Source organism: Phocoena phocoena, chromosome 15 (assembly GCF_963924675.1).
Source record: "Phocoena phocoena chromosome 15, mPhoPho1.1, whole genome shotgun sequence".
In the NCBI taxonomy this organism is placed as follows: domain Eukaryota; kingdom Metazoa; phylum Chordata; class Mammalia; order Artiodactyla; family Phocoenidae; genus Phocoena; species Phocoena phocoena.
Genome location: NC_089233.1, coordinates 22,660,335 through 22,675,983, shown reverse-complemented (window position 1 = coordinate 22,675,983; position 15,649 = coordinate 22,660,335).

The window sequence follows — 15,649 nt, the reverse complement described above, 5'->3', positions numbered from 1 at the left end:
CACAGATCCCCCCTCCTCTACACCACCACGCCCTGCTGCCGCTCAGGCGTTACCTGCTACCTGCAGTTCCTGGATTCAGATGGCCTCATGGGCAAGGTCAGTTTCCTTCCCTTTTGAATTCTTAATGTAGGAATTCACTGAGGGGTGTGTAGTGGGTCCTTGAACCTAGACCTGGGTGTGAATCCCAGATCAGCTCACTACTGTGTATTCATCAGGAATCTTTTTATTGGAATCAATATAACAAAGCTCAAACCAGCTTAAATTTTAAAAAGGAATGTATCAACTCATAACTGAAAAATATAGAAGTTTGCTGAACTTTAGAACTTGCTGGATCCAGGAGCAAAAAGTACTTGTCCCTTTCCACCAATGGGCTCTGCTTTGCTTTGGATTAGCTACATTCTTATACAGGCTCTTACAACATCATAAAAAGGTGGACTCCAGCATCCCTGGATGTATCCTAACAGCTTAGTAACCTGAGCTAAAATAGAAGTTTCGCTCTTGTCGGACCAGCCCTTCTCATGTGCCCATCTCAATCCAACGCACGAGTTGGGTTGGATTTCTGAAGACAGACCCAAACGCACTGATTGGCCGGGTGGGGCTCACGGGTCCAGCGATGGAGCCAAAAGAAGGGGTCAGTTCTTCCCAAACCACATGGACTGTGAGATAAGATAGACCATGTATCCAAAGGAAACTTGGAATTCTGTAACAGGAGAAATGGGGATAGATGCTGGGCAGGTAAAACCAGCACATCTGCAAGCTGAATTCAGCCCATGGGATGCCAGTTTGCTAGTCCTCTGTCATAGCTAAGTCATAGGTTTTGTTTCATTTTAAAATGATTTATTTAATTTAAAAACCAGACCTTATATTTTAGAGCAGTTTTAGGTCACAGCAAAATTGAGCGTAAGGCAGGGAGATTTCCCATATCTCCTCTGCCCTCACACGTGTAGATCCTCCCCCATCGTCAACATCCCGCACCAGAGTGGCACATTTGTCAGAGTGGCACATTTGTGACAACTGATGAACATGACACATTATTATCACTCAAAATTCATATTTTACATTAGCCTTCACTCTTGGTGGTGCACATTCTATGGGTCTGGACAAATATATAAGGACATTAGCCATCATTGTAGCATCATAAAGAATATTTTCACTGCCCTAAAAATTCTCTGTGCTTCACCTATTCCTCTCTCCCTTTCCCTAGCCCCCCCTTTTATTTTTATGTCAAAAGTATCTTGTGTATGAACCATAAACAAACACTGAACTCTAGTTAGTGACATGCATACTGAAATTCTGGAGTGAAGTGTGTCACTGTGAGTGGCATGCATCAAAAAATGAAATGGATTGGTGACTAGAGAGAAGGGAGGATAGATATGTGTTAAAGCGGGAGATATGAATAGTAGAGTCTAGGTCATGGGTATATGAGTTTTCACTCTCTCTCACTTTTTACGTATCCTTGAAAATTCTAATAGTAAAATATAGGAAAAAATATCTTGTGTAAGGTCTCTTGGCCAAGCAGGTTATTACAAGCTATTGTTGAAACCAACCCCTCCTGATGGTGTTGCAGCTCTTTAGACATCCAGCCTTCAGAGATGTTGCAGGAGACCCTTCCTTCCCTGCAATTAAGCTGTCAGAATGGTACCTGGCATTTTCCCCTGATGCTCCGGGTTCTCTACTGCCGTTGGCCAGCTCTGCTAGAGCTCTTACCAGTTCGTCTGCAGCCTCTTGTTTGCTTTCCTTGCGTTTTGGGGCTGTGTTGGTTTTACTCCGTAGGCATGGCTTGTGGTTGAGGCCGTCTTGGTGAGCTGATGAGGATGCATTCCAGCGCTGCTTGTAACAGCCATGGGCCGAGTTCTCTGAGAGGCGCATCGATTCTCATAGAATTTGGATAAAGTCTTTTGTTGCTTGTCATTGACCTGTCAAGTGGTCAGGGGCTGCCACAGAGCAGGAAGAGAATATTTCCACAATTGCATGCTTCTCTCCCCCTACAGCCCAGTGTGTGGTGGGGGGGGAAAGAGTCCAAGTCACTGCTGGGTAAATTTCATCAGCAGGCAAAGAATAGCTGTTGATGAGGTGAACGAAATGGGCCTTTGAGAGGAAGGGAGGTGAGGGTTAGGAGAGAGAGAGAGAGAGAGTGTGTGTGTGTGTATTTGTGTACATGTACATGCACGTGTATACATGCACAGGTATTTATATATGTGTGCATGTGTGCACATGCCTGTGTGATGTACCTGCACATGTATATGTCTCTCTATATGTGTGTGTATGTGTGCACACATGGGTGTATGTGTGTGTAGCTGTTAGATTGAGGGAGGGCATGTGTGTGTGTCTGTACGGGTGTGTGTGGGTGGTAGATTGAGGGAGGGTGTAATTGACCAGAATGTTGCAGCAGGAGGAGCACCGTCTTTTCTCTCCTTCAGAGAGACACGTGAGACTTCTGAACAGCCTTTAAGACTCACTTTGCTCCCGTCATCTTACCTGACAGAAGTGAGCTGGAGGAGAGGGAGAAAAGAGACAGGAGATGGAGGAAAGAAACAAAACCAGTCTGTCTCACCGAATAACCTGTTTCCTATCAGGTGGGGAAACGTGTTTAGTGGCAAAAAGTAAAACAAAGAAGTCATATCTGAGAGTGACACATTGTGATTACTTAAGCATTTAAGTAGTCTCTGGGCAGTGGTTATTTCACATTTAGGGGCTGTGCGGAATCTTATTCCCCTTCTTAACACATCCTGATTTCCTTTTAGAGCGTGAGCCTCCCCGCTGGATGTGCTCTCAGGAGAGTGATTTCAGGCGCCTGCCAACCCTTTACGGAAGCAGAAGAGGCCAGATCCTTTGAGCCAGGACAGTCAGGGGCACACAGGTATCCTCAATTTGGTCAATTAGACTCCGTCCTCCGGGGCTTAGAATCTTGAATGAGTAGAACATGGGCAGGAGAGGTAGATTTCATTCACCTCCGTGGGGACGGCCCAAGAGGACTCACCTGCTCTGGGTCTATTTCGGTGATTCATGTTTCCTGCTCATTCCCAGATCTATGGCTTCCAGCTTCCTTGTGAGCCCTCTAATATCTCCTCATGCCCGTGTTCGTGGCAGTATTATTCACAGTCGCCAAGATGTGGCTACAACCTAATGTCCATCAGTGGATGAATGGACAAAGAAAATGTGGTGTATACATACAACGGAATATTATTCAGCTTTAAAAAGGAAGTAAATTCTGCCGTTTGTGGCAACATGGATGAATCTGGAGGACATTAGGCTGAGTGAAATAAGCCAGTCGCAGAGAGACAGGTACTGCATGATTCCCCTTACATGGAATATCTAAAAGAACAAACTTATAGAAGCAGAAGTAGAATGGTGGTTGCCAGGGGCTGGGGGTAGATGGGAATGGAGAGTTGCTACTCAAGGGGCATGAAGTTTCAGTTATGCCAGATGAATAAATTCTAGAGATATTATCTTTAACCTCGTGCCTGTGGTTAACAATATTGCATTATACACTTAAAACTTGGTTAAAAGGGTAGATCTTATGTTAAATGTTCTCACCACAATTTTTTAAAAAAAATCCCCCAAACATAAAGATGGTCTAGATAAGGCTCTGTAGAGATGTGAGGAGTACTTCTCAAAAAAGCCCCTAAAACCCTCCCTTTCATTTAAAGGACACGCACTGATCAGCCAAGGATTTTTTTTTTTTAGAATTCGAAGATTTTATTTTATAATTTTTATTGGAGTTGATTTACAAAGCTGTGTTAGTTTCAGGTGTACAGCAAAGTGAATCAGTTATACATATATCCGCTTTTTTGTTTTTTAGATTCTTTGTTCTCATTACAGTAACACTTCATAATTGATAGGACTTTACTTTTAACAAAGTACAGGCATACCTTGTTTTATTGTGCTTTGCAGATACTGCATTTTTAACAGATTGAAGGTTTGTGTCAACCCTGCATTGAGCAAGTCTATCGGCGCCGTTTTTCCGATAACATTTGCTCACTTCGTGTCTCTGTGTCACATTGTGGTAATTCTCGAAATATTTCAAACCCTCCACTAGCAAAAAGATTACGACTAGCTGAAGGCTCAGGTGTTGGTTGGCATTTGTTACCTGAAGTATTTTTTAATTAAGGTATGTTTATTATTTTAGACATAATGCTGTTGCACACTTAATAGACTGCAGTATCGTGTAAACATAACTTTTATGTGCACCGGGAAACAAAAACATTCGTGCGACTCACTTTATTGCAATATCTGCTTACTGCTATGGTCTGGAGCTGAACCCGCAATATCTCCCAGGTTTGCCTGTGTGGTCACATAAACCATCCTATGTGAATCCTCATCATTACTGTGTGAAGGGGCCAGGGCTTAATTAGCTCGTTTTGCACATGAGAAATCCGTGGCTCAGAGAGAGGAAGCAATGTGCCCATGATGACCTGGTGCTTGAGAGCTGTGGGATCCACAGAGAGAATTCTGTCCAATTCCCCCACTTTACAGTTGAGAGAATGGAGGTCCAGAGAAGTCAAGTGAGGTGTCCATGACCACACACAGTATTAGCGTCAGAGCTGGAACACAAATGCAGCTTTTAAAACTCAAAGCTGAATCCATTCTTGGCACGATGGAGAGCTGGCTTCAAAAGAGACAATAACAGTAGAGTTACCATCATGTCTATGTATTGTATGAGTAAAAAGTTACCAGATGTCATTTTCATTTGATTTGCAGAGTTACAGAGGCCAAGATTTCTCACACACCATATAACACCTAGAACATTCCAGGCACTCAGGATGTCAAACTAGAAGAGAAGGTTTGAATATCCTTTCCAGCCATCTATCATGGGAACATTCCCCTATTCCTTGAGCTTTTTTTCCTCCAATCACTGCACTATAACTGCCAAAAATTCAATTTTCTTTAAGAGCCTTAGAAATAGTCCTAAGAGGGAGGCACAGGGTATTGAGAGCAGTGAGAGTGAAGGTATTTACCAGAATCTTTCCCGCAGGGATAAAACATTGAAATGTACAGAAAGCATGACTCATCAATGTACAGATAAGGCCAGTTCCACCACGCAGCAATGGGCACAGAAGCAGAGCAGCTAGAAAGGCCAGTAGGTAGGTCATCTAATGGCTGGACCAGGCTAGGTGGGGGCAGAGGAAAGAGCTGTCCTGCTCGGGAAAGTTTCAGAGTGTCCTGAATACCTGAAATGTCTGGTTCTAGTATTGCTCTGCCTTTCTCTATAGCTGTGCTGTGGGAGGAGAAGCTGCAGCAGACTTGAAGAGAGAATTGAGTGATTTGCCCAGGCTTTCCCAGGTGAGGGTTACCCAGACACCTGGCTGCTAATTTCTAAAGCCGGCAGGTCCCTGAGCTTCCTTAAGAGATACATATGAGGCTTTCCCAAATTGATAACTTCTGATTCTGGAAATAAACACCATGATCTCTCAGTGTTGTAAGATTTCAAACTTTGGAGCCTGAAGGAATTGTGTTGAAGAGGCTTATGTGACCTTGGCTGAATCATTTCTCCTCTCTGTATTCCAGGTTCCAGGTAAACCAGAGATAAATAAGGCTTCTGCCTCATAGGTTTAAGATAAAAGAAATAACCTAGTATTTCCTGAAATTTAGCAATTTGAGTACAATATGCATGATTTTTGCTGCTTGTACTATTATTTACATAGTATTTTTCTTTAAGTTGATTCACTTAGAAATACTTCTATTTAAAAATTAGATATTTAAAATTAATTTTTAAATTAGTTTTTATCACATATAGTCAAACTAGCCTCTCTTGCTCATAAAGAAGGAAATCGTTTAAGAAATCAAAGGGGAAAAAGACTAATGTCATTAGAATTCTAGCTAGTATTGTAGCCTGCCAAGGCTCGGAGTCTAAGGCTTAACTCATTCTTTGTTGAAAGGGGAGATTGTTAAGTGTTAGAGAGGCATTAAAGGTATGCTAGCACCCACTTGAGACTTTCCCTTGCTGCAATTGGAATGATGGGAAAGGAATGAACTCTCTCTCCTTGTGATTCAATGTCATTTAATATTGGGTATAGGAACCTCTAAAATGATCTTGCCCATAGTCTCTTATCTTAGTTTGTAAGGCTGCTATAATAGAATACCACAAGTGTGGGTGGCTTATAAACCACAGAAATTTATTTCTCACAGTTCTGGAGGCTGGGAAGTCTAAGATCATGGTGCCAGCAGATTTGGTGTAGTGACTGGTGAGGGCTTACTTCCCGGTTCACAGCCAGAGCCTTCTCATTGTGTCTTTATACGATGGGATAGGGCTAGGAGGCGCTGTGGGGCCTCTTTTATAAGGGCGTCTACCCTCATGACCTAATCAACCCCAAAGCTCCCACCTTCCAACACCATCATTTTTGGGGGTTAGGATTTCAACACATGGATTTGAAGTGTGGGCACAACGGTCAGACCATAGCATTTTTGTGACTATATTTGGGGAAACGTTGTGATGATGCTCGTCTTACATAGTGCTTGGCCCATAGACTATACTCAACACATGTTTATTCTCTTTCCCTTGTCCTTTTGTCATTGCTACTTTTTAAGTGACTGTCAGAGGGTCAAACATGGTGGCAACACATCCAATGATGAATACACTGTTTTTAAATCAGTTGCCAGGGCTGATTTGGTTTGTAGAAGGTGAAACTTTGTTCTCAGTTTAAAATGCAGGTCAGAACCCATCTGCTATAGCGTATTTTCTGGTCTAAATACAGCATTAGAGGTCAAAATGTGTTGTAGCAGGAAAGGGAGAGAAATAACAGCTTTGAGGACTTCCTATGTTTTTGGTTCTCTGCATACATTGCACAATCATTTCTCGCAATTCTTCAAAATAGGATGCATTGCCCCCATCTCTCTATTAGATAATACTATAGATATCAATTATGGAAATCTTGTTATGTGGTAATGTATTGGCTATATTTTCTTATTTTCTGTATTCTTGATGTTCTGACATCTAGGGCCTTGATGCTAGAGATATGGCCCCTTCCAGGGCCAGCTAATTCCCAGAAACAGCAAACAACTATTTTTGAGTGTGCTTTTGATATACAAACCAACCAATACAGATCCCATACCCCCCAATCATTTCCTTTATCAAACTCTCACACACCAAACCAATGTTCCCCCTGCCCTAAATCACTCCAGGGCCAGGTACTAGACAACTAGGGACTGCCCCTATACTCCAGAGCCCATCAAAATTATTCAATCATCCATTTCTAAAGTTACCCAGTATACCTACCCTGCCTCACCCTTTCTTTCCTGCTAGTACCCCAATAAAGGCTCTGGGCCATACTCTGCCATATCCCACCTCTGACTCTTGACTGACCATGGTGCTTCACTGTGTGGTCCTGCCTCCTGTTTCTAGGGATCTGTGAGTATAAACTTCTTCCCTCATGACAGTCATTTCCATGTCTGCGTGTCTAACCATACCTCATTAAAACAAACACTGGGTATGAATTTTAGAATAGATGGCACTCTGGTAAGAAATTGCTTTATTTAAAAACCTCCACCAATGCTTTCCTGTCTCAAGTAAACTCCGAAATAAGAGTGATGAGGCTTCCCAGGGTCCAGCCCTTGTCTACCTCTCGCACTTCACTTCCCTTTGCTCAGTCCAGACGCAGTGGCCTTTTAATACTTTCGTCCGTGATTGTGCCAAACACTGTTTTGCTTCTGGGCCTTTGTACTTGCTGTTGCCCCTGCTCCACCATTATTCAACTTTCTGTTCAAACTTCCCCTCTCTGTCAAAAGCAGCTCTAGTTTGATCACTGCTTGATATTATTTTTTATTTTAATTATACGCATATCATCTCTTACCTCACACTCCAGTGTGAGCTCCACGAGAACGAGGATCTAGTCTGTCTTGTCACCACCAGAACCTGACTGTCATACAGGAGGTTCTCAGTAACTACTCACTGAATGTATGACTCATATAATTTCATCTCCACCACTCTAAGAGGTAGGTGAAACTCTCTTCCCCATTTTACAGTCGAGGAAACAGCCGGAGAGAGCTTATAAGTAACTTATCTGAGGTTACACAGCCAGCAGGTGGCGGATCCAAGATTTGAATCCAGATAGTCTGACTCCAGAACAATTATACTGAGGGCCTAAGGGTCGAGCACTGTGCTTAAGATCACCTGATCCACAGGATTCCAGGCCAGCTCTGCCTGACCCCAAATTTCCTACTGTAGCTACCTGATCATGTTTTTGTCTTTTTAGAATAAGATAGTTTGAGACTTCAGAGGCCCTGATTGCCCAAATACTCAAGGTCAGTTTGTGCCCAGGTTGGCTGATGGAGAGGTGACTGAACCGTAACCATCAGCAACATCTCATGGATTTTGGGCAACAAAAGTGCCTAATATTCTGATACCCATTCCAATATGTAGGGGTTTTCCCCCCACACCAAGCAATTCTCCAACACCAGCTGGGTGTCCTACAATTCAGCTCAATTCTGACACTATCTACTTGGAGACAATGTCAGGTCCCACAGGTTACAGGCCCAGTCCCACAAGGATGTCCCTCGTGCACACCCTGTCCTACTCCACACGTCTATCGCTAGTCAAGGTTGTCACCTGTGCTTCTGGCCAACTGGCTATAGATGGGAGGTTCCAACAACCCCCTCCTTGGGTTCAATTGATTTGCTAGGGCGACTCACAAAAATCAGAGAAGCATTTTGTTTACTAGATGACTAGTTTATTATAAAAGGATAGAATTCAGGAACAGCCAGGTAGAAGAGATGCACAGGGCAAGGTATGGGGAAAGGGGGAATGGAGCTCAGCACCTCCACATGTTCACCAACCCGGAAGCACTCTGAACCCCCTCCTTCTGGGTATTTACGGAGGCTTCATTACATAGGCATGATTGGTTAAATCATTGGCTGTGGGCTCGTGATTCAGTCTCCAGTTCTTCTCTCCCTGGATGTCAGCAGGGTGGGACTGAAAGTTCCAATCCTTCAATCACAGGGTTCGTTCCTCTGGTAACCAGCCCTCATCTAGATGCAGTCCAAAACTCACCTCATTTACATAACAGAAGACACCTTAATCACTCCCAACACTTAGGAAATTCTAAGGGTTTCAGGAGCTCTGTGCCAGAAACAGGACAGAGACAAATACATATTTCTTATTAAAAAATCACAATATCACAGTGCACAAGCAAATCTAATAATTAATGAGGCAATCCCATAGCCATCCTTGGAGAGTGTATCCCCAGAGACTGACTGCATCTCTGGAGACTGAGGGTCACCCATCTGGCAGCGCTCACCTTCTCCTGTTCTCCACTGCCAGCTCTAGACCATGCTGCCTTCTTCTCACAGTCCCACAGCCTCAGTTCAGAAATGTGTTCCCCACATTCCTTGACCAAACATGAAGAGCTCTTCACAACCAGTGCTTAGTTCATCCTTCCACTTCTCTGTCCCAATCTCAGACCCAAACAGCCTTTGTCGTGTAGCCACACCAATTTCTTTGAAACCAAAAGAAACCTAGTTAGATTTGAATCCCAGCACCCTGATTCATGCACACAATATTTGTTGATCCAATGAATTTCCTTTCATTCTAACAACACTTTGAGATGGATGCAAGTATCATCTCCATTTTAAGGACGAGGAAACAGAGGCTCAAAGATAATATTTTATAAGTACTTGCCCAAGATCACAGGGCTGGTAAGAGATAAAACTGGATTTGAATGTAGATGGTCTGACTCAGGAGTCTGCACTCTTAGCCATCTCCTCAGTGTCCCAAGAGGTTAAGTATGTATGCTTGTAATCTACAAATGTTGGTTTTCTTTCTTCCGCTTTATTACATATCTGTAAAATGGAGTTAATAGTATTTACTTTATGAGTTTGTTGTAGGGGTGAAACATGTAATATTTCAAAGGAAATATCAAGTCTAAAAAGCCTAGTACAGTATTTGAAACGTAGTAAGTGTACAATGAATCTTATTCTTAGTAGTGCAGGTATCATTATGGCTGATTTTATCGGGATGAATTTGGCTGAAAATAACAGAAAATCTGATTCAAATGGATGAAACAAAAAGGAGATTAATTTTCTCCCATGAAAACCAGTCCTAAGACAGAGCTATCCAGGGCTGTTAAATCAGTGCTTGGTTGAGTGATATCGTCAGGGCCCAGATGTCTTTATCATCTGCTCTGCTGTCTTTGATGTTTCAGCTTTCCTCTCCAGTTTGTTCTTCTCATGCTTGCAAGATGGTGGCAGCTATTCTGTGCATATCACACCAAAGAGGGGCCATTACTTCCCCTGTGCACCTTTATTTTTTTCAGTGAAGGAAAGCTGTTTTAAAAGCTCCCTTAGTCTTTGAGACTTTTCAGGTCTTCATGGCCAGAGTTGTATTGCCATTCCACACTTCAACCAGTCACTAGAATTGCAAAAGCATGAGCGGTAGGGCTTCATACTCTTAGGGAACTGTTGACCAAAACCACCCGTTTTGGCCAGGTCCACTTGCCTGAGTTGTCTCACAACAGGTGGTTCCTATAAGGAACATGGTGCCAGCTGCTGAAAAGTAACCTGGAGAATTCGGAAGGGGCCAAAAGAGGGAGGAGATGATCAACCTCTCAGAGTCCTTCTTGCTGGAATCCACCTTGGTTGAGAAATGTGCGCACCACCAGGAAGAACCCTGAGTCAGACAATGGGCCAAACAAGATGATCGGCCCGAGACAACCTGGAAGCTAACCCAACCCCATCACCATAAAACCCAAGACTGCAAGCCATGCGGCAAAGCAGTTCTGGGTTCACTTACCCTGCTGCTCTTCACCTGGGCGCCCCTTCCCAATAAAGGTTTTTTTGTTTTTTTTTTTTTTTTTTTTGCGTTACGCGGGCCTCTCACTGCTGTGGCCCCTCCCGCTGCGGAGCACAGGCTCCGGACGCGCAGGCTCAGTGGCCATGGCTCACGGGCCCAGCCGCTCCGCGGCATGTGGGATCCTCCCGGACCGGGGCATGAACCCACGTCCCCTGCATCGGCAGGCGGACTCCCAACCACTGCGCCACCAGGGAACCCCCCCAGTAAAGTTTTTGCTTTGTCAGCATGTGTGTCTCCTCGGACAATCATTTCCGAGTGTTAGACAAGAGCCCACTCTCAGGTTCTGAAAGGGATCCCCCTTTCTGCAACAGCTGATGACTCTGGTGGGACCCATTCTTTGCTACGACTGACATCCCGACCACTCAGGGTTCTTGGGGACCAGCTCACCCACTGATGGACCAGACCCAGCAGCTGCTGCCGGGACCCTTTTGTCCCTGGTCTCCTCCTGACATGGACGACTGACCAGAGTGCCCCAACCAGGTAAGGAACAAGAGAGTTTGTTGCCCTCTTTCCCCTTCCCTCTCCCTTTCCTCTTTTCAACCCCTCCTATCTGTCCCCTCCTTTCTTCTGTCCTGGACACAGGAGTCTGGTTGAAGGGCCTCAGCCTCATCTGAGGGCCAGAGACTGATCACCTCCGATGGGCAGAGAACTCAAATTATCTGGTATCTGGTATCTGGTTTCTGGTTTTTGGTAGGGCTGAGTTCCCGTCCTCCCTTCCTGTAAGCCCAGGGAAAAGTCCTGTAATGCCTGGGCTTCTGCGGGTGGCAGGAGACGTCCGTAAGGCCACCCCTTTTGTCTCTCCTCCTTCCCTTCTTCTTTCAACCTGGCCTTCTTCCCTCCGTTTGATATCATTGAAGACCCGAGATATTTCCGTTTACTCTGATCTGAAGTTCTGTGTCTCTGTAGGAGGTTTTCTGAGAAACTGCAGCCTTGTATTTAAGGGACTATCTGGTTAGGACAGCTGTGAGTATGTGTGTTTAATACTTTGTGTTCTGTGCTGTGATTTGTGATGGTCATTCTGCCTCGTAAAATGGGAAATTCTGGTTCTGTTCTACTGTGAAGCCCTCTTGGGCAAATTCTGCCTGACTGGGAAGATTTTAGCTATGAGCCTATGACTAAGAAAAGATGATATTTTATTATAACATTGTGTGGCCACAGTATTCTTTAGACTCCAGAGAAAGTTGGTTTAGGTAAAACTCTTGAAAATTCCCGAACTGGTTCTTTTTGCCTGTACAGTTAGTAAAAGCAAGCTTGATAAAACATCTTTTCAGAATTCTGACCTTGAGGGAATAAGTCCTTCTAGAAGAATTTGCTTTTCTCACCCTGTGCCTTGAGACCAGGGCACTCAGGATCACTTATCTAGATCATCCCTAATTCCTGAGACTGAGGAAAAAAAGATAGGGGAAAAAAACCTTTAAAATTTTTATTTATTCCAACTGTTATTTATAAACTAGTGAGTTTTATATTTTAACTCCCAATTCATGACTAAGTTTAGAAAATGAAGCTATGAGATCTCTGGTTGTGTTTGTCTATATGCCTGTGTGCATTATATATATGTCCTTACCTCTGGATGGTATTATCAGATTAATTTGTCAATGGGTTCTACTTAAGTGGCTTAAAGGAAATTAAGCACTTATATAAATTTTCAAAAATATGGAAGGTAACTGGCTAGAATTAATTTCAGGTTCACGTGAACTGGGAAATATTCAGTATTAAATTAATATATGGTATTAAACTTAGTTTACGTTTGTAAATTTAATTAATATAAACATGTCTTTAGAGTCATCAACATTAAGTATAATACCTTTATTGTACTTAAGTTTAATAGAAGTCAAATAAAACCTTATTATATCTGTTACAAATCTGTCAACAAGAAAAGTAACTGAAAAAAAACCTTTTAAGGAAAGTAAATATAAATGATATAAGAGCTTTTAGGTAAACTCTATAGGAATAATTATGTTTTAAGAATGTCTACTTGAGGATGATCTCTCCAGATATTTGGCAACATTAAATTTTAGAGTTGTGTTAAATTAAGTTAAATGATGGAAGTTTGTTGAATAGCTGGGTTATTCCCAAATAAAATTATTAAACAGAGAAACTAAAGGTATTTTGGACTATTAATGAATATGTTTGGTGCCTCCCTGAGATGTTTTTAGAATTTATCACTGGCATTTATGTTTAATGCTAATGTAAAAGACAGTTCATGGTTGCTTAAGGAAAGTAGGATGTATGTTTTCAGTAAAGAAGGTATGAGGAATGGAATTACATTTTATTAAGGAAAAAGAAAGTGATTCTATCTTGGAGCTGGTTGTTTTGGGATGGAAAAATGAGGGATGTGCTAGTATAGATACAGAAAGTGATGGAAGGTTTGTGGGAAGCAGACACTGAGTTTTGTGTGTGGCTGGGACTGGCTGAGTTTAGAATGAATTTAAATGAGTAAATGAATTTTAAAGGTAAGCTGGTGCAAAACTTGAATTTGGTTTTTCTCTCTCTTAAAAGAACAAGTTTTCTTAAAATGTTGAAGTGACTTTGATAACAGATTTTAAGTTTCTTTACCTTTTAAGTGAAGAGTTCTGTATTTACCTTTGAAATCTTTCCTTGTCACTTTGGCTAAGTGAATAACTGTTGTTTCACAGTGATCTATGATCCTGTCTTACCAAGTGTTTTAAATCCTTCTTGGTATTTTTAATTTTGGACAAAACTTCCTAAATCAAATTCTAATGAAGTCCTTTTGACTGCTAGCTAACTTTGGGATGCTTCAAAGGGCCCCTGAAACAGCCCAAAGAGAGAGATTAAACTCTACTAGGTTCGTTTGGTGTGTTAAATTACATGGGAAGTATTGTCAAATGAGTAATAAATCTTCTTAGGCTCTATCGTATGGTAAATGTTATTAATATAGATATCCTAGAAATTATATGGGGTTCCTAAGAATCTGATATGTCCCGGTAAAATGTTATCAGTCATAATTATAGTTATTATCTGAAAGCGTATGTCACAGCAGTAATCAAGTTTCTTTGTCAGTTGCATTGTAATCAGATTTTAAACATGCCTTCTTAGGTCTTTTGTCATTATAGATAGCTATGGTTTTACTCTGATGCTTTTGCAAAAAAAGTTTCCTCTTCAAGAAGATTTATAGAAAGAACTTTTGGATAAATACAAGTTTCTGACTTTCAGACCATAATGCTGAACTGGGTAAGAAATTAAAGAATCCTAAATGAAAGCTTGATAGCTCATAAAAAGTTAACAGGAGGATTGTTTACTGAGTGAACTGGTGAATATGGTTGTACTGGTCTTGATTTGTGTCTTCCAGATATAGGGAAGCCTTCCCCTCAAGTTACTTATGACTTACAATAACTTGGTAAATCACACCTCTGTGAGTAAAATCATGGCATTTCTCTTTTCTCTCTACCCGATCCCTCCAGAGATTGGAAATTCTTAGGTTCCCAGCAGCTTTATAAGGTAAATTAAATTAGGAAGGCCACCTCCTAACAGGTGCAGGAATCTGAAGGTATTTTGTGGACCTCAAAAGGGAACAATTCACCTAAATCTGTAAGGCGGAATCTGTGAGAAGCCATTGGCATGGTTTTCCTGGCTCTAGGGGGCCTTCTATCCATTAATCAGACTTAATTTGCAGACGAATCAGTCTTGATTTGACCATATTTGACAAAAGTGAGGGTAATATTAGAGAGAAAGAGATGTATCAATGGATATCAAATTCTAATTCTGTTTATTGAGGTCTGTATTCACTAAGATTCACTTCCCAAATAGTTCCTTGCTGTTAGGTTATATTGTTGTAAAATTTAATTGAATTATTAAAAGGGCACTCTAAGTTTGTTTCTGAAGCTTAACTCAGTAATCTGTGTTTGAATGAAGATCAAATGCTTCATGATTTGCAATCAGGAGATTAACACCAGGCTATGGTCATTTAAATTTAAAGGCTCCCTTATGTTGGGAACAATCAAACCATACTTGTGATAACCAGCCTAGTAACACTAGGAAATTGGGCTGCCTGCTTTATGGACAATGCCAATATAAAATTTACCTTATAGATAAGGATTGGTACAGAACAGACTAAGTCAGACAACCTGAGATATACTGGTCTGCACCTAATGGAAGTTCTTGACTTAAATTCTTGCTTACGACCTTATTAATACTGCTAGCTGTACTATTTTTTACAGTGCCTGTTTTATAAAATTGTTGTCTCTTGCATTACCAAATGTGTGACTGAGCCGCTGATAAAATGATGGTATGTTCCTATGAGATCAAGGATTGTAATAGTGTAACTCCAGCTATGGGAAAAAGCAACAAGAGGGACTCTTTTCCATAAGAGACTAGTAAGACAGGTGGTCCAGAGACTTTTGGCTACTGTTAATAAGGCCTAGGCCAGTAACAGCACATTGAGTGGCCTACTAGCGAAATCTTTGCCAGACCTGGGAATGAGCATTCCTAGCACCGTGGAACAAAATGGTCATGAAATACCTGTCAAACCATGGTCGAATTTATGACCATGATGGGACCCTGCCAGCTGCAAGTTTATGACCATGATGGGACCGTGCCAGCTGCAAGTTGGCACTTGTCATCTGCCTCTGCAAGGATTAAGTCTATGGTTACTGTGGTCACTGACCTTCAACACACCCTGAAAGGAGTTCAGGGTAGAGATCAGGAATGAGGTACTCTGTGCTCTGGGAAAAACTGGCAGAACAGGCCTTCAGGTAGTTAGATACTTTCAGGAGAAGATTTTATGAGCCCAAATTCTTGCATCTTCTCATATCTAGAAAAGCACTGACATCATTAACAGTGACATCTGCTTTGGCCATTAAGGAGAGAAATGCAATTGAAAGTCAAAATGGGGTAGCTGCGGTTCAG